The sequence below is a fragment of the Natator depressus genome, chromosome 4, assembly GCF_965152275.1.
Source record: "Natator depressus isolate rNatDep1 chromosome 4, rNatDep2.hap1, whole genome shotgun sequence".
NCBI lineage: Eukaryota > Metazoa > Chordata > Testudines > Cheloniidae > Natator > Natator depressus.
In genome coordinates, this window is record NC_134237.1 from 58,911,481 (window position 1) to 58,936,522 (window position 25,042).

The 25,042-nt window shown below is 43.1% G+C and overlaps 1 long non-coding RNA gene across 1 annotated transcript in view; it reads left to right on the forward strand.

Annotated features, from left to right (window-relative positions):
* Positions 1 to 25,042, forward strand: part of LOC141986484 (uncharacterized) — an 85,142-nt gene that overhangs the window by 1,733 nt on the left and 58,367 nt on the right. The window lies entirely within an intron of this gene.

Consider the following 25,042-nt stretch of genomic DNA (forward strand, 5'->3'; position numbering starts at 1 on the left):
TCTGCCACTGTTCTCCCACAAACAGTTCCTGTCATAGCATTATCCTCTATAATGGCAACTATGGCATCATCTAACTTCCCAATTTGGTATTTGATAGGCTTTATCGCCTCCACTCAACTTTCCCATCGTGTGGCACTCAGTGGTTTCAGCGTCAGAGAGGATGTTCCCAGATGTTGCTTCAAAATTTGCCATCGATGAGTTGATGCAGAGAAAAATACATAGATGCTTTGAATTACATTAAAAAATTAAGCAGCCTCACTAGAAGCTGAGGCTGCATCACTGAGCACTGCAATGAATGAGAACTGCATGGGACAAAAAAAGCTCGAGGGTTTAACTCTCGGATCCGTGTCTGCACTCCTCTGTTCTTTCCTCTCACATTGGCACCATTATCGTAGCCCTGACCTCTCATGTCAGCTATCGCAATTCCCGTATCTTCCAGCTTTTTAAGAAGCACATTTGTCATACCAGCTCCTGTAGTGTCATCAATGTCAATAAATTCTAGAAAATGCTCTCTGACAGTCACCATTGCAGGGACATTTTCACTAGGTTCTGTTGTTTTTACAAAACGCACCATTAAAGTCATTTGTTCCACATGGCTGATGTCAGGTGGGCAGTCCAGAATAACAGAGTAATATCTTGCTGACCTCAGATCTGCCACAATCTTCTGTTTGACTTTTGTTGCCAGTAACTGTATGATCTCATTTTGAATTGTTTTTCCAAGGTAGTGGTGTGTGTACATTTCTTGGGTGGTGACTCTTCTGAGATGCTCCTGGAGTACAGCATCAAACTCAGCCATCAGCTCCACAATTTTAAGGAAGTTTCCACTGTTTGGCACATACAGCTGATCTGAAGTGCCACGCAGTGCTGGGTTTTGGGTAGCAAGCATTCTCACAATGGCAATGAGCCTTTTCAGAACATTTTGCCAGTAAAGAGAGACTGATGTAATCTTCTCTTGATGCTGATCATCTATGGTGGCCTTTAACCTTAGTCTCATCTCAAGCTCTTTCCACCTATGAAATGCTCTCTGGTGATTTGCTGCCTTCTCATGGCATGCCAAATTTCTAGCCAGATTTTTCCAGTCCTTTGTTCCTGTAGAACCCAATGTGGCTGGAACAATAGACTGGAAGAGTTTGCAACAAAAACAGTATGCGGCATTCTGGGTTTTTGAGTACATAAGCCATGGCCTCTCCACTTTGTCACCATTGGGGATTTCACGCCAGTAATGTGTTGGATGGAAACTTCTGTTTTCATTGTCTTTGGGGAACATGAAGTTTTTCACTTGCTGTGGCCCATGCAGTACAAGGAAGTCCCTCAGGCTACTGCTCAAGTGGGTCCACAGTCCTGGATCATCTAGACTTAAGGAACTAAACTCAGCAGCAGCTGTTTCTTGCGCCTCCATCACACTCTTCTCTGATCTACACTTTTCTTCAGGAATGTGCATGGTTACACCCCTTTGAGATTAAGATATGGATACTGCAGTAGCTGCCACGTCACCTGCACTCTGACTAACTGGAAGATCAGGCATCTCCTCACCACACACATCCACACTGGGGCCGGAAGGCTCACCGTGAACATTTGTGTCTATGTATCTCAGGAGAGCTCCTTCCTGCTTAGATAGAAAAGCTTCCTTTGCTTTCTTTCTTCTTCTGAATGCTGCCCAAGAAGGGCGTTTTCTTCTTTCACTCATGACTGCTGTTCTATGCCAGCTTTAGTAACTCTCAACACTCAATTGAAGGGGACAAATAAGCAGGCTGGTAGCAGGGCCTGAGTGAGGGAAGATATCAGCGTCTTAAGGGCCTAACTGGTTCCTACTACTTCAGTTGACTGCTCTTCTCCTCCAGTGGGTTCAGGGAAGCAGCAGGAAAGAGGAAGCTCCCTGAGAAGCTGGTGTTAATCAGTCCAGGTTCCTCGGGGTGCTAGAGAGGTACATAAGAGGCTGCTCTTCCTCGCTCTCCCTGCAGCTCCTGCTGCTTTCTGTTATTCCCTCTCACCTTTTCTCCTGCCTGCCTGTTATGTCTCTTGTGCCCTCCTTCCTCCAGCACAGCACTCCACCATCTCTGTGCATCTAGAGCAGAGAGAATATATATGCACCAGCAGCAGACAAAATTTTCTACACTCTGGGTCCTAGTGGTGCCCCCCCCCCGCCCCACAGTCTGGCATCTGAGGCAGCCACCTCAGTTCGCCTCAGGTAAAACCAGCCCTGCCTGGGGAGCACAAAGGGGATCTGTGCCCTGCTGCCCAGGCACCAGAAGCTCTTTGCACTCTCTCTCTCCTACTCCCATTTACCTCTCCTTGTATAGCTTGGCAAGGAAAACTGCTGTGAACTAAGGCCGTTGTTGGCCCCTTCTTGACCTTTCCTCATGTTCTCATCCACATTCCTCCACTGGATTTAGCGAGTGCAACCAGCTCTTAACCTGACATCAGCAGCTGTTCTGCTAGCCCTGTGTGCCCCAGCTGCCAATCGCCCATTGTCCTTCACAGCTGCCAGGGAAGCAGGGCAACTTCTGATTCCAACATGCTGCCCCTTTTTGCCCAAGAAGCATCTGTGAAAACAAGCAAGTTGCTGTCAACCTCCTGTACAGAAATTCTGCTGAAAACATTTGGTTTCATTGCACAAGTTGTATTGTTGTCTTGAGCAGCAAGAGTCAACAGCAGTTTACACAGGCACAAGAATTGCTGGCCTCCAGCCACAGTACTAGCCCAGGTAATTCAATGACAGGCTGGTAATGGGGCAGCCTCTCCTCCCATAGATGCAAGATGTTGTCAGGTATGCTTTGGTTGACTTGGACCACAATGCTTCTGAATTTATGCCCTCTCATACTGCACTCCTAAAAGCCTTTTTAACTTATATGCTCTCCCTATTTCTCCAGTGTCCAGTTTCCTAAAAAGAGGTTCTGTCTCCAGCCTCTCTCTGGAGAGCTCCATTTCCAGATACCAGTGTACATTCAGTACACAAAATATATCTACTGCCTGAATCATCTTGCTTTTTATCACCAGCATATCCACAGTTACTGTTTCTATATGTAAATAAAACTAAATATTTTGTCTTGAAATTTAAATCCTTTATTCCACTCTTATACCACTATATGAATCTAAGTACTATGTAATTTGTTTTATTTTGAAACATCTAGTTAAATTAAGAAGCACTTCAACCATGTACTTGAAAAAATTACAGCAAATATAAAAGGTTAAATGTTAGCTAAGCTAGTGTTGCCAGCACCCAGTGCCAGAGGCAAACAACAGCAAGGTTCGTTGCCCGGTGTGCATCACCCAATAATCACAACGGGGTGGAGAAGCAGAAAAGTTTATTTGCAGCTGCAAACAAGGTACAGGGAGAATAGAATCTCAAATCCTGCACACAGAGCAGGAAGTTACACAGGCTTTTATACATCCTTTCTTCAGCATACTTATCCAATAGCAAGCTGCCCTACATATCCATATAGCCAGCCAATCCAGTTACCAGCTAGTTCCCTTGTTCTCTGAACCATCTGTTAAACCATTCATAAAGCTGCTTTATTCAGCATTGGTCTTCCATATCTGCCCTGTTTGGCCTTGTTTAGTTTCAGGCAGTCTGACTTTGCAACATATTGTTGCAGATCCTCAGCATAGCTGCTGCGAGTGCCTCCAGGTGGGGGGGGGGGGGGCAAGGACACTTGGGCCTAGTGTGCATAACTGCTGTGAGTGCCTCCAGGTGGGGGGGCCAAGGACACTTGGGCCTAGTGCGAGGGGGGCTTCATCGACACTCGTGGTCTTCCATCCCCTCGAGTTACCTAGTGGCCATGCCCCAGTGTCCCCAACACTAGTATTTTCAAACCCACAACAATAAAGGGACCTCTTTGGTTTTTTTCTTGGAATCTTCTGAGGCAGGGTTGTGAGGCCTTACCATTATCAGATGAGAATCCTAATACTAATACCCAACATAATCGGCAATTAGTTACAAGAATACTGTCAATAATTACAGATATCATTGCCCTTCCACCACCACCCACTCTCTGGATTTAGGAAAATAGGACTGGAAGGGATTTCCTGGATCATCAAGTCTAGTCCCCTGTGATTGCAAGTAACCTCATCATGTAACTCCCATGCATAAATTTATCAACTTCCATCTTAAAACAAATTAGGTTATTTGCCCCCACTACTTTTGGAAAACTGTTCCAGAACCTCATTCCTTTGATAGTTAGAAAGTTTCTTTTAATTTCCAGCCTAAATTTATTCATAGCCAGTATATACTCATGTGTTCTTGTGCCAACGTTGTCCTTCCGTTTAAATAACTTCTCTCTCCCTGCTGTTTCCTCCTTTCGTGGATGTATAAAGAGCAATCATATCCCCTCTTAGCCTTTGTTTCCTTAAGTTAAACAAGGCAAGCTCTTTTAGTCTCCTTATGTAAGATGTCTCTCTGTTTCCCTAATCATTTTAGTAGCCATTCTCTGCATCTGTTCCAGTTTGAATGTGTCTGTCTTGAACATGGGTCTCCAGAATTGTATGCAATATTCCAGATGAGCTCTTACTAGTGCCATGTACAATGGCATTAATATTTCTCTCTCTTCTGGAAATACCTTGCCTGATACATCTTAGGATCAGGCTTGCCTTTTGCACAGCCACAGCACATTGATTACAAGCCACCATTCTATGATTAACTAATACATCCAGCTCTTTCTCTGTCATTTCCAACTGATGAACCCCCAGTTTATAACAGAAATTCTTGTTATTAGTCTCTAAATGCAATTTCATGCCATTTCTATTACTCCAGTCTTCAAGATCATCCAATTCTTCCTAGGTTGTGATGCCCCAGCATTATCCTAAGGTGATACGTAACTGGACTGTTCAATCAGTTGCAATAATAGTCAGTTACAGGCATTCTTGCCTTTTTCACCCAGCATGTCATGCACTAACTAATTAGCCCTGTTCATCCTTAAAATGATAGGGTTTCAGGAAATGTATGACAGTTTTAGTTTTCCCATTACTATTTTATGGCAGATCCTGTATACCAGGGAGCTAGTATGGGACACTTCAACATCTGTAAGGCAAGTATGAGCCTATCTTTATGGTTTCCCTAATTTGCCATAATATTCAATGTTTCACTTCAACAATTTATGATAAGGCTTTGCTGTAGCTGATGAACTATCCCCACTGTCTAGCCCAGATAGGGGCTAGGATGAGCAAACTGACTAAAACTCAATCCAGACAAGACGGAGGTGATACTGGGTTACAAGGATTTCTTTTACAGTCAATTGTAGGTAAAAAGAAAATATGGACCAAAGGCTAGGGCACAGGACACACAGCTCCGTCTTGTCTGTATTGAGTTTTAGTCAGTTTGCTCATCCTAGCCCCTATCTGGGCTAGACAGTGGGGTAGTTCATTAGCCACGGCAAAGCCTTATCATAAATTGTTGAAGTGAAACATTGAATATTATGGCAAATTAGGGAAACCGTAAAGATAGTCTCATACTTTAATTCTGAATGAGAGCATCCACAGGAGTTTAATGTGATTTAACGAATACACTTTAAATTCACACCTTTCAGTTCAGTCAGATTAACTTTCCTGAGTATCCCCAAATGGACAAGCCATAAGTGATTTGCCCAATGTCATACCACATGTCACTGGAAAAGTTAGGATATCTGGGTTCCATTCCCATTCCATTCCCAACTCCCATACTAGTGCCTTAATCACGGACTAGGCTGCATTCTGGATCATAAGAACGGCCATACTGGGTCAGACCAAAGGTCCATCTAGCCCAGTATCCTGTCTGCCGACAGTGGCCAATGCCAGGTGCCCCAGAGGGAATGAACAGAACAGGTAATCATCAAGTGATTCAGCCCCTCTCACCCACTCCCAGCTTCTGGCAAACAGAGGCTAGGGATGCCATCCCTGCCCATTCTGGCTAATAGCCATTGATGGACCTATCCTCCATGAATTTATCTAGTTCTTCTTTGAACCCTGATATAGTCTTGGCCTTCACTACAACCACTGGCAAGGAGTTTCACAGCTTGACTGTGCATTGTGTGCAAAAATACTTCCTTTTGTTTGTTTTAAACCTGCTACCTATTAATTTCATTTGGTGGCCTCTAGTTCTTGTGTTATTTACTCCTTCTGATAACACTTCGTTATTTACTTTCTCCACACCTGTCATGATTTTATAGACCTCTATCATATCTCCCCTTAGTTGTCTCTTTTCCAGGCTGAAAAGTCCCAGTCTTATTAATCTCTCCTCAGATGGGAGCCGTTCCATACCGCTAATCATTTTTGTTGCCCTTTTCTGAACATTTTCCAATTCCAGTACATCTTTTTTGAGATGGGGCAACCACATCTGCACCCAGTATTCAAAATGTGGGCGTACCATGGGTTTATATAGAGGCAACATGATATTTCTGTCCCATTATCTATCCCTTTCTTAATGATTCCCAACATTCTGTTCACTTTTTTGACTGCCGCTGCACATTGAGTGGATGTTTTCAGAGAACTATCCACAATGACTCCGAGATCTCTTTCTTGAGTGATAACCGCTAATTTAGACCTCATCATTTTATATGTATAGTTGGGATTATGTTTTCCAGTGTGGATTACTTTGCATTTATCAACATTGGGCAACAAAATGGCAGATGAAATTCAGTCACCCAGTTTTGAGAGATCCTTTTGTAGCTCTTCGCAGTCTGCCTGGGACTTAACTATCTTGAGTAGTTTTGTATCATCTGCAAATTTTGCCACCTCCGCGTTTACCCCTTTTTCCAGATCATTTATGAATATGTTGAATAGGACTGGGCCCAGTACAGACCCCTGGGGAACACCACTATTTACCTCTCTCCTTTCTGAAAACGGACCATTTATTCCTACCCTTTGTTTCCTGTCTTTTAACTAGTAACCGATCCATGAGAGAACCTTCCCTCTTATCCATGACTGCTTACGAGCCTTTGGTGAGGGACCTTGTCAAAGGCTTTCTGAAAATCAAAATACACTATATCCACTGGATCCCCCTTTTCCACATGCTTGTTGACCCCCTCAGAAAATTCTAGTAGATTGGTAAGGCATGATTTCCCTTCACAAAAACCATGTTGACTATTCCCCAACAAATTATGTTCATCTATGTGTCTGACAATTTTGTTCTTCGCTATAGTTTCAACCAGTTTGCCTGGTTCTGAAGTCAGGCTTACCCGCATGTAATTGTCAGGGTTTCCTCTACAGCCCTTTTTAAAAATTAGCGTCACATTAGCTATCCTCTAGTCGTTTGGTACAGAAGCGGATTTAAATGATAGGTTACAGATAATAGTTAGTAGTCCTGCAATTTCACAGTTGAGTTCTTCTCTGCTCCTTGAAGTCTTTAAACCACGATTTGAGGACTTCAATAGGTCAGACATAGGTGAGAGGTTTTTCACAGGAGTGGGTGGGTGAGATTCTGTGGCCTGCGTTGTGCAGGAGGTCAGACTAGATGACCATAATGGTCCGTTCTGACCTTAATATCTATGAATCTATGAATACCATCTGGTCCTGGTGACTTATTACTGTTTATCAATTTGTTCCAAAACCTCCTCTAATGACACCTCAATCTGGGACAGTTCCTCAGATTTTTTCACCTAAAAAGAATGGCTCAGGTTTGGGAATCTCCCTCACATCCTCAGCTGTAAAGACCGATGCAAAGAATTCATTTAGTTTCTCCGCAATGGCTTTATTGTCCTTGAATGCGCCTTTTTTTTTTTTTTTTTTTTTTTTTTTTTTTTTTTGCTATTACTTTTTGAGTCTTTGGCTTCTTCAAATTCTTTTTTGGCCTTCCTAATTGTATTTTTACACTTCATATGCCAGAGTTTATGCTCCTTTCTATTTTCCTCACTAGGATGTAACTTTCACTTTTTAAAGGATGCCTTTTTGCCTCTCACTGCTTCTTTTACTTTATTGTTTAGCCACGGTGGCTCTTTTTTGGTTCTCTGTGTTTTTTAATTTGGGGTATACATTTAAGTTGAGCCTCTATTATGGTGTCTTTAAAAATTTTCCATGCAGCTTGCAGGGATTTTACTTTTGGTGCTGTACCTTTTAATTTCTGTTTAACTAACCACCTCATTTTTGTGTAGTTCCCCTTTCTGAAATTAAATGCTACAGTGTTGGGCCACTGTGGTGTTTTCCCTGCCACAGAGATGTTAAATTTAATTATATTATGGTCACTATTACCAACCGGTCCAGGTCTTGGACCTGATCCTGTGCTCCACTTAGGACTAAATCAAGGATTGCCTCTCCTCTTGTGGGTTCCAGGACTAGCTGCTCCAAGAAGCAGTCATTTAAGGTGCCAAGAAACTTTATCTCTGCATTCCTTCCTGAGGTGATATGTACCCAGTCAATATGGGGATAGTTGAAATCCCCCATTATTATTGAGTTTTTTATTTTAGTAGCCTCTATAATCTCCCTGAACATTTCACAGTCACTATCACCATCCTGGTCAGGTGGTCAGTAATATATCCCTACTGCTATATTCTTATTATTCAAGCATGGAATTACTATCCATAGAGATTCTGTGGTACCGTTTGGTTCATTTAAGATTTTTACTTCATTTGATTCTATGCTTTCTTTCACATACAGTGCCATTCCCCCACTAGTATGACCTGTTCTATCCTTCCGATATATTTTGGTATTACTGTGTCCCATTGATTATCCTTATTCCACCAAGTTTCTGTGATGCCTATTATAACAATATCCTCATTTAATACAAGGCTCTCTAGTTCGCCCATCTTATTATTTAGACTTCTAGCATTAGTATACAAGCACTTTAAAAACTTGTCACTTTTTAGCTGCCTGCCTTTATATGATGTAATTGAATGGGACTTTTTTCATTTGACTGTTTCTCATCAGATCCTACCTGTATTTTATCATCTTCCATCCTCTCCTCCTTATTAGGACATAGGGAATCTCATTTATAGCTCCTCCCCTAAGGGATGTCTGAACCACATGCTCCTCCACACCTGTGGGCTTTCCCCCAGTCCTTAATTTAAAAAACTGCTCTACAACCTTTTTAATTTTAAGCGCCAGCAGTCTGGTTCCATTTTGGTTTAGGTGGAGCCCATCCTTCCTGTATAGGTTTCCCCAGTTCCTAATAAATCTAAACCCCTCCTCCCTACACCATCATTTCATTCATGCATTGAGACTCTGCAGTTCTGCCTGTCTAACTGGCCCTGCGCATGGACCTGGAAGCATTTCAGAGAATGCTACCATGGAGGTCCTGGACTTCAATCGCTTAGCTAGCAGCCTAAGTTTGGCCTCCAGGACCTCTCTCCTATCCTTCCCTATGTCATTGGTACCTACATATACCATGAGCACCGGCTCCTCCCGAGCACTATACATAATCCTATCTAGATGTCTCAAGAGATGTGCAACCTTCGCACCGGACAGGCAAGTCACCATGCAGTTCTCCTGGTCATCGCAAACCCAGCTATCTATGTTTCTAATGATCAAATCACTCATTATTAAGACTGGTCTCTTCCTAATAACTGGAGTTCCCTCCCCTGGAGAGGTATCCTCAGTCCAAGAGGATACCACAACACCATCTGGAAGGAGCGTCCCAACTATGGGATTGTTTCCCTCTGCTCCAGTTGGATGTTCTCCTTCCCTGAGGCTTTCATCCTCCTCAACAGCACAGAGGCTGTCAGACCAGGGGTGGGACTGTTCTACTGTGTCCAAGAAAGATGAGACTATTTCCTTAGCTTCTTGCACCGGATGCACACATACTCCACCTGCCCATACGTGCTGCATTGCGTGCAATAAACTGGGTTGGTAGCCCCCACACTGCTGCTGGACTTCTGCCTGCATTCTCTTTTAACTCCTGAAGCTTGTTCCTTTGTTGTTTTGTTTTTATCGAGGTGTTTTGGGCTTTAAGTTTAAAGACGTTTAAGGAATGTTAACTGTATATAGCCCCCTCTCCCCTGTAAACTCCCTCTCAAAACTCCCCCATTAGCCGCTCCTGTTCGCAACACTAGCTCCTCTGGTCGCTTAGGAGCAGGCTTTTTAAAGCCCTGGTCTTCCTGAGTAGCTGCACCCCCTGGTTAAGGGTTGATGGGTGCTACAGGGCTCAGGGATCAAATCCTCATTAAGAAGCTCTCAGCCTTGCCTAGGCCATAGGCTCAGCACCCACATGGTATATTTCAGTCCAGCAGCAAGCACACCACAACAAACAGAAACACACACACAACAGACAACAAACTTACCTCAAGGGTCATGTAATCGCTCCTCCTTCACCTGGAGAAGTCCCTCGCAAAAAGTCCCCTGTTAGCTGCTCCTGTTCGTGACGCTAGCTGATCATGCAGATCAACCAGTGCCAGCAGCAGTAGACAAAAGGTAATAATATGCCTATGGGTAAAAACACCAACACCAAGGAGCCAGCTGCAGCACAAAATTCAGTAGGATTGCACAAGTGGCCTAACAAGCACCGCCGTCCTTACCCATACTCAAAGTACGCAGCTGCATAGAGCGCCAGGAAATTTGGGGCACCAAATTGCTCCAAATTTTCTGGTGCCCTACGCAGCTGCGTGCTGCTCCAGCGGCCAGCCCAATCCCCTGGCCGCCCAGGAAAGCTGCCCCCGCCCCTGCTTCGCATCTTCTCCGTGGCCCCAGCCCTGCCCCCACTCTACCCCTTCCCCTAAGCAACATCCCAGGGGACTGCAGCAGGGGTTGGGCGCGCCCTGCACTCACCAGGTGGTGGGAAGTGGAGCAAACCGACCCCAGCCCGCTCTGCTATGCCAGCTCCCAGCCGCGCCACCGGTGAGTGCTGGGGGGCGGTTCCCCCTGCCCCCCAAGTTCCAAGGCTGGGAGCCAGGGGAGCAGAGTGGAGCGGGCTGGGTCACCCCACTTCCCGCTGTCCCATGATTGTGGGGTCAGGCCTGCCCTGCACTCACCAGGAGCCAGGAAGTGGAGCGACCTGGCCCTAACCTGCTCCACTCCACCAGCTCGTGCTGAGGGGCGGTTTTCCCCCTGCCCCCCAAGCCTGCTTCTGCTCCCCTGCAGAGGCCTAGGGCCACACACACACCCCTAAGGGGAGGCTGCATAGGGCACCAAAATGTCTCGGGACAGCCCTGCTAACAAGAGATGGAAATAGAACAGACAGAGAAGAGAAGTAAGGAAAGTAAAGAAAAACATCACAAGAGGAAGAAATTGAGATTTACTTTTTCTTGGGAATTTGTGTGAGGAAGAATAAGTGTTAAAAAAGAGAGAGAGAGAATGAGAAAAGACAGCAGTGATTATCCCCATGATACAATGACAATAGTAAAGGAGGACTTGTGGCACCTTAGAGACTAACAAATTTATTTGAGCATAAGCTTTCGTGAGCTACAGCTCACTTCAGTGCATCCGATGAAGTGAGCTGTAGCTCACGAAAGCTTATGCTCAAATAAATTTGTTAGTCTCTAAGGTGCCACAAGTACTCCTTTTCTTTTTGTGGATCCAGACTAACACGGCTGCTACTCTGAAAAATGACAATAGTGTGAGCCACCAGAATTAAATGGAAGAGAGGAGACTGCATTACAAGTGGTGGAAATGGAATGCCCCTGTAGCTTTCTAGCTATTTCATTGTTCAGTTAATGGTTGGATGAGATTTCACCATGCAGTGTCGTGGAGAGACGCCCTCCAGATTCTTGACCAGGATTTTTGAACAACCAAATGAGGCTGACCCCAAGAGGCCTTCCTAAGTACAGTATTACATCCTAGTGCATGGTAGGACTGGATTTGGGGAGTTTGAGTGCTGTGGGAATATTTACACAGTGCACACATCAATTATATAACTCACTTTGCGTCTCAGTACCTTGATTTAAATAGCTTCCAAAAATTGGAATACAACAAATCTCATCTTTTCTTAATACCCATAAAAAAAAGTGTATACTGACACTATTTCTGATAATGGATTGTTAGTTCTTAGGCCTTGATCCAAAACCTATTGACGTTAATGAGACCCTTTTCATTGTCTTTTGTGGGATTTGGCTTAGGCCCTTTGGTTCAGATCCACAAAGAGACTTAGACCTTGCAACACTGAGTATCATAACGCCTAACTTAGGCATCTAGAAAAATCACAGGAACAACACTGTGCTCCACAAAGCCTGAGTTAAGTGTCTAGGCTCCCTGTACAATGAATAGGGAGAGATAGGGGCCTTAGAATGCGATCCACAGAAGCCAGCATGTGAGGCAGGGAGCCACCTAAACTAGCCAATGGAAGATGATGACAGCAGGGGTGAGTGCAAAGCCCTGCTCCTCTCATGGAATTAGGTGCCTAAGTCCAAGCTGCAGGAACACACCTGTCAACTTGGTGATTCACAAATGGGAGCCTGTCTCCTGGAGTCAGGCGGCTTAGGCACCTAAGTAGTTTCTGGTAGGAATGAGTGAGGCACCTGCTTTGCTCCCCACAAAACAGCCAGAGGAGGAGATGATGGAGCCCACCATACAACTTTTAACCTAATGGTTAGAGCACTCACCTGGGATGTCGGAGACCCAGGTTCAGTTCCTCCTTCTGCCTGAGAGGGAGAAATTGAACAGCGGTCTCCCACTTCTCAGGAGAGTGATCTAATCACTGGAGCAGGAAGACTTGACCCTATGGCTCCCCCATGCTCCTGAGTGTCTGTCCCTCTCTGTGGGCCAATGACTATTTAACTATTTATTCACTGTAGAACAGTCACCGGGCAAGAGAGAGGGAATGACTCTATAGTCCAGTGGTTAGGGCACCTACCCAGGAGGTAGGAGACCCAGAATCCAGTTGCACTGCTCCAATCAGTCTATTTATACATAGTGGAACAGCTTCAACAGGAGACATGGAGGGAGCTCTACATCTGATTATCCCATAGCTCACCACCACCACCTCCTCCTGGATTTTGAATGGGACCCGATCCAGTAAGCAGCTTCTGGGCACACCTACTGGATCAGGTTCTGCATATAAGATAGGCATTCATGCACCTATCGTCCAACAGTTCCTGAATCACTCTGAGGCTTAGGTGAGAGATAAACGTCCAGATGCCTAAATTAATGCAGCAGTGCACATATCCGGAGGCAGAAATTTAGGCTCCGAAGGAACTTTTACTCTGAAAACTTAGGTGCCAAGTTTAGGCATCTACACATCTAGTTTTGTGACTCTCAATGGAGCCTAAAACTGGGATTTAGGAGCCTAAGTGTGAGACTTGGGGGCCTTAGTCTGGGATTTAGGCAACTAAGTACCTCTGCAGATTGGGACATTAATAACCACTTACCTATGATGAATCAGATTAATTTCATTCATAAGAATTGTTCTGCATGTGATCATGTGGGCTCTACAATTATTTTCTCTTCTATTATTGGTGGTAATGAGGGATGAGCCTGTAAAGAATCTGATTTAGTTTTATTACAGCAGCAAGACCAACATGTTCACTACATTTCCTATAATATACTCATTTGCTTAAAAAAACCAGAAGAATTTTTAATACTTTGTGGGCACATTGCACACCCTGAATATCTGTAGCTGTAATTAACATCTTGCCCTGACACCCTCCTTTTCCCTGATTACATTTGAAACAAATTCATATTTAGAACTGGGAAACTTGGGCTTTTTAATCATTTTAAAGGAAAGGAAAAGAAAAAAAAACTATTTCTTCCTTATCTTATTCTGTCTAGGCCATCTCCCTCACAACTGTTGCTAATTTTCTGAGGTTCCTTCCTTGCAAATATAAATTGCTTTCTCTAAGTCTCTTTATCTCCACCTTAGATTAATTTATTTATTCTTACTTTCCTTATCTACAACTAGAGAGATGCCCAATCCAAAAGTATAATCCCTATATCATCTCACCAACTCATATGCAAGTGCTGTCTCCCAACGCACCTGTGCCTGGGTAAATTTTACCCAGCAGGCTGCTATATCTATGAGAACATTCCTCAGCCAAATTGAACTTCCCTTAGTCCAACTGCTCTCCCACATGCCCCTTTATCTTATTTCCCTATTTAATCCTTTTTTTAAAGTGAAAGATGTCAGATTAACAGCCCTGAAAAATGTACTCCTTGGTTCATTCAGAGAACAGTTATGTCAGCAACAGAAAATTGCTCATGTCAGTCAACATGCCTCAATCCTGAAGTGGAGGGACCATATTTATGGGTAGGAGGAAGTCCATTCTCCATGGTAATTCAATCCTTAGCTTCTCTTCAAGGTGTAACAAGGGTGCTAGTTTGTGGTGGACACCTGTCTACCTGTAAGGGGATTGTGTATTCATTCTTTATATATAGACTTATAAACAGACCATTTGGTAATTACCAACCTGGTTCAGATTTGAACTGCTGGCCTCCCAGTTGAAGGTTTTGCACCCAGTTACAATCCTTTGATTCATCTAAATCCTACACCTTGCCTAATGAAAACCATCCCCTGTCTACAATCCCTCTCGCTCTGAGCTGTAGTCATTTTCAGCTGTGTTTGGTCTCAGCTACTGCTTTTACTGCTGTCTTTAAGATAACATGAAACATCCTGTGTGTTTGATGGCAGGATGTGGTGAACTTCAAGCTGGGGAGCAAATAGTTCTTTTTATAGGGGACCTTTACCAGCATGATCTTCACTGTTAGCTAGCCCTTTTTCTCCCAACAAACAAGCGGCTGTTAGCCCTAAGGAGCCTATTTTGAACACCAACATCTGACTCTTGCAGGCTGCAACTCTCTTCCTTTCAGCTAGTTAAATGTTTGGCTTATTTTGTCGTCTTCTCATTTCCTTTTTAGGAATTCCCATTCGTTTCAGAGTGACTTTCAAGGCATTGTCCAAATGTCTCCCACAGTTTTACTGGTACTATAATCCTATGTACAAACTGGCTGCTGCTGATAGCCTGTAAGGTAACATACATCATAGACCCTAATACATTCACACAAAGTAACAAATAAGACCAGTGATTGCAGGCACACTGAAAGTAAAAAAGAAAAGAACCAAACAACTCTTTTCACCCACATTGTCCACTACGGGAACATACAGAAACAGTGCCTAGTGCAGTGGTGAGCTGGAGCCGGTTAAATTTTGAAGCTGGTTTAGAACTGGTTGTTAAAGGGGTGGGCAAACTCCAGCCCGCAGGCCACGTGTGACCCGCGGGACTGTCCTGTCCGTCCCACCTGAGCTCTCGGCTGGGGAAGCTCCCCTGAGAATTTTTACTCACCCGGAGATCTCTCTGAGCCTTCGGCGGCACTTCGGCGGCAGGTCCTTCACTCGCTCTGGGTCTTTGGCAGCACGTCCTTCACTCACTCCGAGCCTTCAGCGGCACTTTGGCAGCAGGTCCTTCAGTGCCACCGAAGACCCAGAGTGACTGAAGGATGTGCCGCTGAAGTGCCGCCGAAGACCCAGAGCGACTGAAGGAATCGGTTCTTCAGCTTCTGGCAGGTCATCACTGGCCTTGTGGACTCACCCAAAGTTGACAGTACTTTGCCTTCCTAAATCTTTAGTGGAATGGGTAAAGGAAAAAGGAGTGTCACACCTATTCTCTCACTCCTGAGGAGGTAGCACATCCTCACATTTGATGTTTCTCAGCTGCAAGGAGATGGACAGCAGAAGTCTGGGAAACAGAAAGTATCTAGGATGAATGACTAAGGTCCATTTTAAAGGAACAGAACAACAGCTGGGTCCTGGAACAGTTGTATCACAAAATTAGGAGACCTATGGACTCAATCCTGTTTCTATCAAAGTCAATGGGAGTTTTGCCAATGAATTCTGTAGAAGGAGGATCAGATCCTAAGTGAAGATCAAGGAAGATGTTCACATAGTTGTCAGGCCATTTTGGGAAGTAGGGGTAGGATAAGTGAGTGAATACGTTTGTTATATGAACAATTTCCTTTGCGGCAATGAGCTGTGTAGGGTAACCAAAGAAGAGTAGGAAAGAGAACTTTAGAACATCTTAATTTATTATGTGGTTCAGAAGTAACAGTACTTACTGAGTTTTTATTCGTACATCATTCCACCAATTTCAGTGGGATGTCTGAGTACAATCTAAATAAGGACTTCAAGATTTGGCCTACAGGAAAATTGTTGTTCTAGCTAATCTTTTCCCATCTGTATATTATCTGTCCTGAGGTAATTAGTCACCATGCACTCTCAATCTGAGACCAAGGGTTTCATTAGTAATGTTTGGCAGAGATGGTTTGCAAGTTTTTATCCTAATTTAGGGCAATTCTTATTTTTTTTAGAAATGCTAAAGTGGATAAAATACATTATTGTTTGTAGGTTCTAACTTTGTTTTATATATAGTAATTGTTTTGACAGGAGTAATTTTTAGTAGTTGAACCAACTGTTTTTAAAGTTAGAGAAAAAATTAGGGCAGTCAGTGAGAAGGTTCTTTAGGGCTTGTAAGTGTGAGTGTGTATTAATCACAGGTTTAATTATGTGATATTGTACAAACCGTCTTTGCATGTCTAGTTATGCCCTAGTGCAAATATAATTCCAGCTAAAGCAAGTTTGGCATCAATGTGATAAAGATTAGCATGATTGTTTGTTTAGACCACAAATGAGTTCAAGTGTTCTTTCACTACTTTTAAGCTAACCATCATTTAAAATAGTATCTTTTAATTATATAGATTTAAATGAAAATTAGAGTTTTGCGAAATGCTTAGAACAAATCCCAAAACCATCTAAAACTCACCTGGACTCGAGCAATATTTCAAGCTCGGGCCCTGAACTTGAAATCGCTTAAGTTAATCTCTATTCAAGGTAGCACTTTGAACTTAAATGCTGTCATGAATAGATAGGCTTTTCTGAATCACAGCCTAAATACACTGGCCAGGTTTGGCAAAGGACCACTAAGGCAATATATGCAGTTGAATTAAAACTGTGCTAGAACCATATTTAAACATTTACTGTACTCTGCAGAAGTCAAGATATAAATAGCAAGGGTACTGCAGATCAGTGTGTTGGCAGAACTATGCAGGGAAACTTGCACATTTATCAGCATGCTTCTCTCTAGCTAATATTGTTATTCTCTCACTTTCATTAGCACCAAAATTAATGAAGACATTAAAATATTTAGCTAACAGCTTATTTCCATGAATACCCCAGAGGAAACACACACTGACCTGAGAATAGGACCTGAGCTATGATTTTGTACAAGCTAGCCCACTCCTTTGTAAATCAATTTAAGATGGTTAGGCCCTGTCTGCATTTGAATTTGAAAGTGTTAGCACCTTTCTAGCATAAGCCACGTTTAAACATCATTGGACCTAATGAGGTTTGAACTCCATTGTAGATAGCGCCACTGAGATTTGGTGGGAACAGATTTCAAAATGTTCTTCATGTGGTGTTGAAAATGATTTGTTTCTGACAACATTAATATTAAAACCATTTTCAAAACCAGTTCAGGGGAAACCATTGCTTAAAACTATTTTCAGTAATGTTTCAGTTTCCTAAGAGACATGGTTAAATGTTTTGTATCCACAAAATCATAAGTAGAACTAGGTTCACTCAAAAACTTCATGAACTTATAGCCTTCCTGTCAGAAGTTAATTTTACTAGCTATCTTTATGCTGATTATTTTTTAATATTGGTGTTCTGTATTAAGCTTTAATATACAAATTTTATTTCCCCTCTCCCCCCATACTGCCTGGCAGTGTTCTATTGTGTTCCAGAACAATTAACGTATTAAAAAGGTTTGTTCAACTGATGTGTTAACTAGTCCATTAACAACTCAAACAGAAAAAAAGTTACGTTTTATGAGTGGTTTATCATCCCAAAGACCAGTTAGTGATGAAATATTCACAACCATTTGTTTGCATTGGTGAGAAAGGGACAATGCAAGGAAGACAAGAAATTAGACTAGTGTATTCACAAACAGAAATAAACATCCATTTTGTAATTAATTGGCAACACTCAAGAAAAAGGAAAATTTTTGGACCAAGTTCTAATTTGATTTGAATTACATGGCTATAAAACTAGAGTAACTAAATCTAAGGGCATGGCTACACTTGCAGATGTAGAGCGCATTGAGTTAAACCCGCCTTCAGAAAGCACAGTAGGGAAAGCATTGCAGTCTGTCCACACTGACGGGAACAAGCGCACTGGCATGGCCACATTTGCGGCACTTGCAGCAGCATTGGGAGCGGTGCATTATGGGCAGCTATCCCACAGAGCACCTCTTCCCATTCTGGCACTGTGGCTTGTTGGAAGGAAATGGAGGGGCGGGGCATTCTGGGTCCTGTCCCAACACCCCGTGATGCATCAGTTCGCATCCCAGCAATCCCTGTGCTTCCGTCCGCATTTGGCGCCATCTTTCAATGTTTTTTGTACTGAGCGCTCTGTCTTCCCTTTCGGTCTGCGGGAATGGAGCCCGAACTGCTGAGGAGTATGCTGACGAGTCTCGCCAGCACATCACATTTGGCAGTCGAGTAATTCCTTATGATCCAAAGTAACAGTGACGGCTCCAACGATGATATCGACTCAAGTAACGCATATGACATGAGTTTGCTTGTTGCATTCATGGACATGCTCACCACCGTAGAACACCACTTTTGGGCTCGGGAAACAAGCACTGAGTGGTGGGATCACATCCTCATGCAAGTCTGGGATGACGAGTAGTGTCTGCAGAGCTTTCAGATGAGAAAAGCCACTTGCATGGGACTGTGTGAGGAACTCGCCCCCACCCTGTGGCCCAAGGACATGAGATTGAGAGCTGCCCTGAAGGTGGAGAAGCGGGTAGCTATTGCAGTCTGGAAGCTGACAACTCCAGACAGCTACCGATCGGTCGCTAACCAGTTTGGAATGGGGAAGTCGACCATTGGAATCATGTTGATGCAAATTTGCAGGGCCATTAATTGCATCCTGCTCAGAAGAACCGTGACTCCACGTAATGTGCATGACATTGTGGCTGGCTTTGCACAAATGGGTTTCTCTAACTGCGGAGGGGCGATAGATGGGATGCATATTCCAATTCTGTCACCAGCCCACCTATCCTCCGAGTACGTTAATTGAAGGGGTATTTCTCTATGGTTTTCAAGGCGCTTGTGGATCACCGTGGGTGTTTCATTGACATTAACGCAGGCTGGCCTGGAAAGGTGCATCACGCACGCGTCTTTTGAAACACTGGCCTGTTCAGGAAGCTGCAAGCCAGGACTTTTTTCCCCAGACCAGAAGATCACCGTAGGGAAAGTCGAAATGCCCATTGTGATCCTCTGAGACCCCACTTACCCTTTAATGCCGTGGCTCATGAAACCTACACAGGGAGCCTTGACAGCAGCAAGGAGCGGTTCAACAACAGGCGGAGCCAGTGCAGAATGACTGTGGAGTGTGCTTTTGGACATTTAAAGGGCCGCTGGCGCTCTCTGTATGGGAAGCTGGACCTGGCCAATGACAGCATCCCCACGGTTCTATCCGCGTGCTGTACCCTCCATATCTCTGTGAAGGGAAGGGTGAATGATTCACTCAGCCATAGAACTCAGAGGTTCAACACCTGGAGGCTGAATTTGAACAGCCAGAGAGCAGGGCTATTAGAGGGGCCCAGCGCAGGGCTGCAAGGATTAGGGATGCCTTGAGGGAGCAATTTGAGGCTGAAAGCCACCAGTAATGTCTGGTGCCCTGCACGGGACTGAAATGCAGTGGTTCCAATGTTAGTAGGAATCTGTGTTTGCTATGCTGACTTGCAGTGCCTGTTCCTTTCCTGGGCTAAGGTATCTTTTACTTTATGCAATAATAAAGAATGTTTTCAAAGCCAAAAAATCCATTTATTGAAAAGAAACACAATTGCTTGGGAAACAGAAAGGGCAAGGGGGTGTGTCATAAATATAAAGGGAAGGGTAACCACCTTTCTGTATACAGAACTATAAAATCCCTCCTGGCCAGAGGCAAAACCCTTTCACCTGGAAAGGGTTAAAAAGCTAAGATAACCTCGCTGGCACCTGACCAAAATGACCAATGAGGAGACAAGATACTTTCAAAGCTGGAGGGGTGGGGGGGACAAAGGGTCTGTCTGTCTGTGTGATGCTTTTGCCAGGAACAGAACAGGAATGGAGTATTAGAACTTGTTAGTAAGTAATCTAGCTAGAAATGCGTTAGATTTCCTTTTGTTCAAATGGCTGGTAAATAAGCTGTGCTGAATGGAATGTATATTCCTGTTTTTGTGTCTTTCTGTAACTTAAGGTTTTGCCTAGAGGGATTCTCTATGTTTTGAATCTGATTATCCTGTAAGGTATTTACCATCCTGATTTTACAGAGATGATTCTTTTACTTTTTCTTTAATTAAAATTCTTCTTTTAAGATCCTGATTGCTTTTTCATTGTTCTTAAGATGCAAGGATTTGGGTCTGTGTTCACCTATGCAAATTGGTGAGGATTTTTATCAAGGCTTCCCCAGGAAAGGGGGTGTAGGGCTTGGGAGCAAGACGTCTCCAAGTGGGCTCTTTCCCTGTTCTTTGTTTAACACGCTTGGTGGTGGCAGCATAGGGTTCAAGGACAAGGCAAAGTTTGTACCTTGAGGAAGTTTTTAACCTAAGCTGGTAAGAATAAGCTTGGGGGTCTTTCATGCAGGTCCCCACATCTGTACCCTAGAGTTCAGAGTGGGGAAGGAACCTTGACAGGGTGGGATGGGGAACAGTACAATCACAGATTTGCGTATGTCCTGTTATCATACTCAGCCTTCCTGTCTTGAGTGCTGTGCAATGAGTGCTGCACTTCAGGATGGCTATACTGCATGGTGATGGGGGTTGAGTGCAGAGGATAAGGGTCATAGTTTTCAGGGCTGGGTGGTGATGCTACAGGAGGCAGCTTTTACAGTTCTTACAGGTGGCTGTAAGAACCCAGATGTTGGGGAAAGTGGTTTGGAGGTAACATGGGGGACACGGGATAGAGTTTTGGACAAGGGCTGCAGGGGAGGTCGGGCGTGGTAGTGTTCTACCTGCATGGCTATGAACGCCTGGATCGAGTCCGCTTGGCGCTCCATTGTCCTTATTAGCTGATCTGTGCTTTGCTGGTGGAGCACCTCATTCTGCTGGCAGATCTTCCTTTCACTGTCTCGCCACTCCTGCACTTTTTGATTTTCATTACTTGAATGCTGCATTACTTCATGCAACATGTGTAATTGGCCCCGTAATACTCTCATTAAAGGATGGAGTGAGTAAGTTCACTCAGACCCTCCAACATCATAACAAAACATGGGTTCTTCCCTGGTTGCTGGGTCAGTTGCATTATAGGGAAGTATCTTGTAAGAGACCAGAAAAACAGAAACCAAAAACAGCTTCTCATAGCAGGAAACCCTGAGGTGAATTGACCTCTCACATCTCCAGGAGGTCTGTCTCTTTCCTTATCTGCCCAAGGAATGAGTTCACTGTGGGTCTCTTTTTGCTTCCTCCCACATCAAGATACTGAAGCATTTCATCCTGGATTTTCCAACATCTGCTTAACATTGTTCTTCAGTGTGGTTGCACCAGAAAGTTAAGCAAAATCTTGCTTGACACATATTTTCTACAAGAGTTGGCGCTAGTTTTGTAAAAGATTTGGTATTGTGGTGTGGACAGGACCATACCAAGGGAGAGGCCAGAATAGTCTGTGTAACTGTTTTAGCTCATGTCTATTTGTACTATCAGCCTCATGAATAGTACATTTATACTTTGGAAACATATATTATTTAACACTATTAAAATATTTTTACTTCTAGTTATTCTTTCATGCTTTTAACCTGGCAACTTGGAGGTATGATCAAGATTTGCAGTAAGAACTGGGAAAGCATCAGTCCTCAAAGGGGCTGCAGTTTTGTACAGTCATTGATGGAGGAACTGAATTGTGACTATTCCAAATATAATATAATTTCAGAATCTCTTTCTGATTATTTTTTTACTTTAAATTTAAAGCTAGTTGAAATGAGATTTGTTCATCCAGCTTTTTTGTTGTTGTTTTGGAGCTGAAACCTAATTTTCTTATTTGCATCTCTCTAAATTCATTTTCCAATTCATACCATTTCCCTCACATTCCCTGATTTTCTTCAGACATTTTGCTCATCTTTTGTACTTATCAAATCTGTTATATAAAATTCAGGAAAAATCCCACAAGCACATAAAAACAAACAGAAGCAGTATTCCAAATAAGAATGCCCAGGCTTCCTGCCTGAATCTTTTAGACATGGTACCTGTCATTGTATGATCTGTCATAGTATTGTCTAGGCAGACTCTGCTGTTGACCTTGGGAATTGGGGACATATTTTTAGAATATTAATATTTAAAGAATATTTTAATATGTTCCATACCAAACTAAACCAATTATTTAAAACAATAATGCTTCACAGATTGCACTGGTTTCCACATAATTTTTGAGAGAACATATTGATTGATAAGGCAGAGTTTGAATTTCAATTTTTGATTATACTTTTGCTGAAATTTTGAATCATGATGGAAAAAAATCGGATTGTCAGGAAAGGGAATTTAGACAATTCATGTGAATTTCCCCCACCCCCTGTTTTTCAACCAGGTCTTTGGTTCCTGGTTATCTGAGATGGTCCCTTTCTTTGTGTTTCAGCCAGACTTTTGGAGGTGAGCTGAGACTAGAGCTGAGTAAATAATGGATTTTTTGGTTTCCTGGCACTTCTTTTAAAATAATAATAATCATCATCATCACCATCATTTCAGATCAAGCAGATTTTTTTGAAATTGTTCCAGATTGAACAAACCATTTAGCTCACCCTAAAATTAAATATTTTGGTTCAATATTGAGCATTTTTTTAAAAATTGCTTTATTATAAAACAAAGGACATTTTAAAACAGTCATTTTGAACAAAAAATTAAAATATTTAATTTAAAAAAAAATGTTGAAACAAAACATTTCAGGTTTTTTGGAATTTTTTTAAAGGTTGTTTTCCCCTCATCCAAACAATTAAACAAAACTGACACAAATTCATGAACCATTTTTGTGTCACTAAATATGCATTTTTCACCCAAAAAAGGTTTGTACAAAAAGTTTTGCTCAGCTCTAGTCGGGATACTATGTTAATTTCACTGGAATAAGTGGACCCAGAGGGTATGTCTATATTGCAATAAGACACCCTGGCTGGCCCAGGTTAGCTGACTCAGGCTTGTGGGGCTCAGGCTATGAGGCTATAAAATTGCAGTGTAGATGCTCAAGCTGGAGCCGAGGGTCCCAGAGCTCAGGCTCCAGCCCAAGTCTGAACATCTACCCTGCAATTTTATAGCCCTACAACCTGAGTCCAAGTCAGCTGACCTGGGCCAGCCACAGGTGTTTTGAGTGTAGCCATACTCTTATTTGCTTTCAGCCTCACTGCAGGAGAAACACATGCACAGCACACAATCCTATCAGCCATTCTCAGTATGTCTACACTGCAAGGTAAGCTCACCATTAGTAGAACTCAAGTTAGCAGACCTTTGTTAACCTAAGGCTAGAGCCTCTACACTCATTTGTAACCCCCGATTGTTGAACCGGGGTTCAACTACACTGCATTATGCTGGCCCCAGTCCAACTACCCATATCCCAGACTTCCTAGTGCCCTCCCAAAAGGTGGCCGCATTAGTGCTTTGTTTGTGGTGTAGTGTGAGAAAACTTGACTGTCCACCAAAATTGACTTTCTAGAGGAGAAAGAACATTGGCCCATGGGATTGTGGAATACTTTTGGTGGCCTTCCAGAGCACAAGTCCAGTGGGGCTGTGTTGACACTGCAAAGCAGGAGGGCTTGAACTCTGGGTCCCGGCTTTACTAAGGCTCGGACCCTCTACCCCACAGAGTCCTGGAATGCTGGGTTAGTGGAATTTGTGTGTAAACAGAAGGGAGGTTAGCCTGAGTTTGAACCCTGGTGTTATGTTGCAGTGCAGACATACCCTCTGATATCTGGCAAACTTGTACTGGTAGCAGGTGTTTAAGGGATTGCTTTTAGCTGTCTTTCCAGTCCTAGGTATGCAACAGTGTTGCAAAAGACAGCATTGGCCAACTAAGCTAGACTCTTATTAAACAGAAAGTAAAAGGGGAGAGAGATAAAAAAAAAGAGAGAGAGAGAGAGAGAGAAAATAAGGTAGGGGAAGGAAAGTACACATGAGAGAGCAGAGTTGAGGGTGACACCAGAACCTGAGTGTTGTGTTCCAGGAGGTATTAGAGATTTAGCCCGAACTGATAGAAGTGACAATGTCATCTGGGTCCCCCTCTCTGTTCTGGTCAGGCCATCTCAGGATTGGCACAATGAAGGTCCAATGGTGGCACAATGGACACTGTGGTCCCTGCAGACAGTGGAGGTGGCAGCCATGGTGGTAAAGCTTGGTCTGTCCAAGCCACTCATCTCCACACACCTATCGTTCTGATTCATACTTGTAATCTCTATATTTTTTTTTCGTTACCCCAGAAAGGGGTTGATAGGTAGAATAACTTGTCCCCTTATTATTTTGTCCACCAACTAGACGTAATTTCCAAGACACCGATTTTGGTTCATTAATTTCTAGTTCTGTTTGCCTCTTGTTTACCAGTCATGATCTCAACACTATCCTTAGGTGCTAGCAGTAGACCTTTTTGTTTGGATTAATTCAGTCTGTTTCCCTTTTGTACCTTTTGCTAAACAATATTTTACATAAGTCTGAGCTGTGCTTTTGTTGCCTTGGACCATTTAGAGTACAAGCCTCTATACAACAGCACTTTGCAGAGGAGAACCCTCCTCTCTAGAATTTGCATACCCTTCCCATTCATTGACAGAACCCCAGTTGCTGATTTTCCATGTATGCTATTTAAACCGGGTCTTTTCTGAGGGGTTGGATTTGAGCAGTGTGGATTTTAGTGTCATTTTTGTTGACATGAGGCCAAATTCAACCTCGTATAGACAATTTCAACACTGATGCAAGTGGGAAGCAGCTCCATTAACTTCAATGGGTTTACACCCATACCCCTCAAACTTGAACTTGGCCATTTATAGTCATATTATTATGTTTTTAATTAACTTCTGTACTTATGCTTGCAGAATTGTGAAGGGTATACTCAGTTAAAAAAAAGGCATAACCAAATATAACAAAAAAAGTGGTATGGCTGCACTATTGTCTGATGCTTCATTCTTCTGAAGGAGGGACTTTAGCGTACATTGAGTGGAATTAACACTTTAATTATATGGATCCAAAGCAATAATTCTTATTTAGAAATGGCAGAG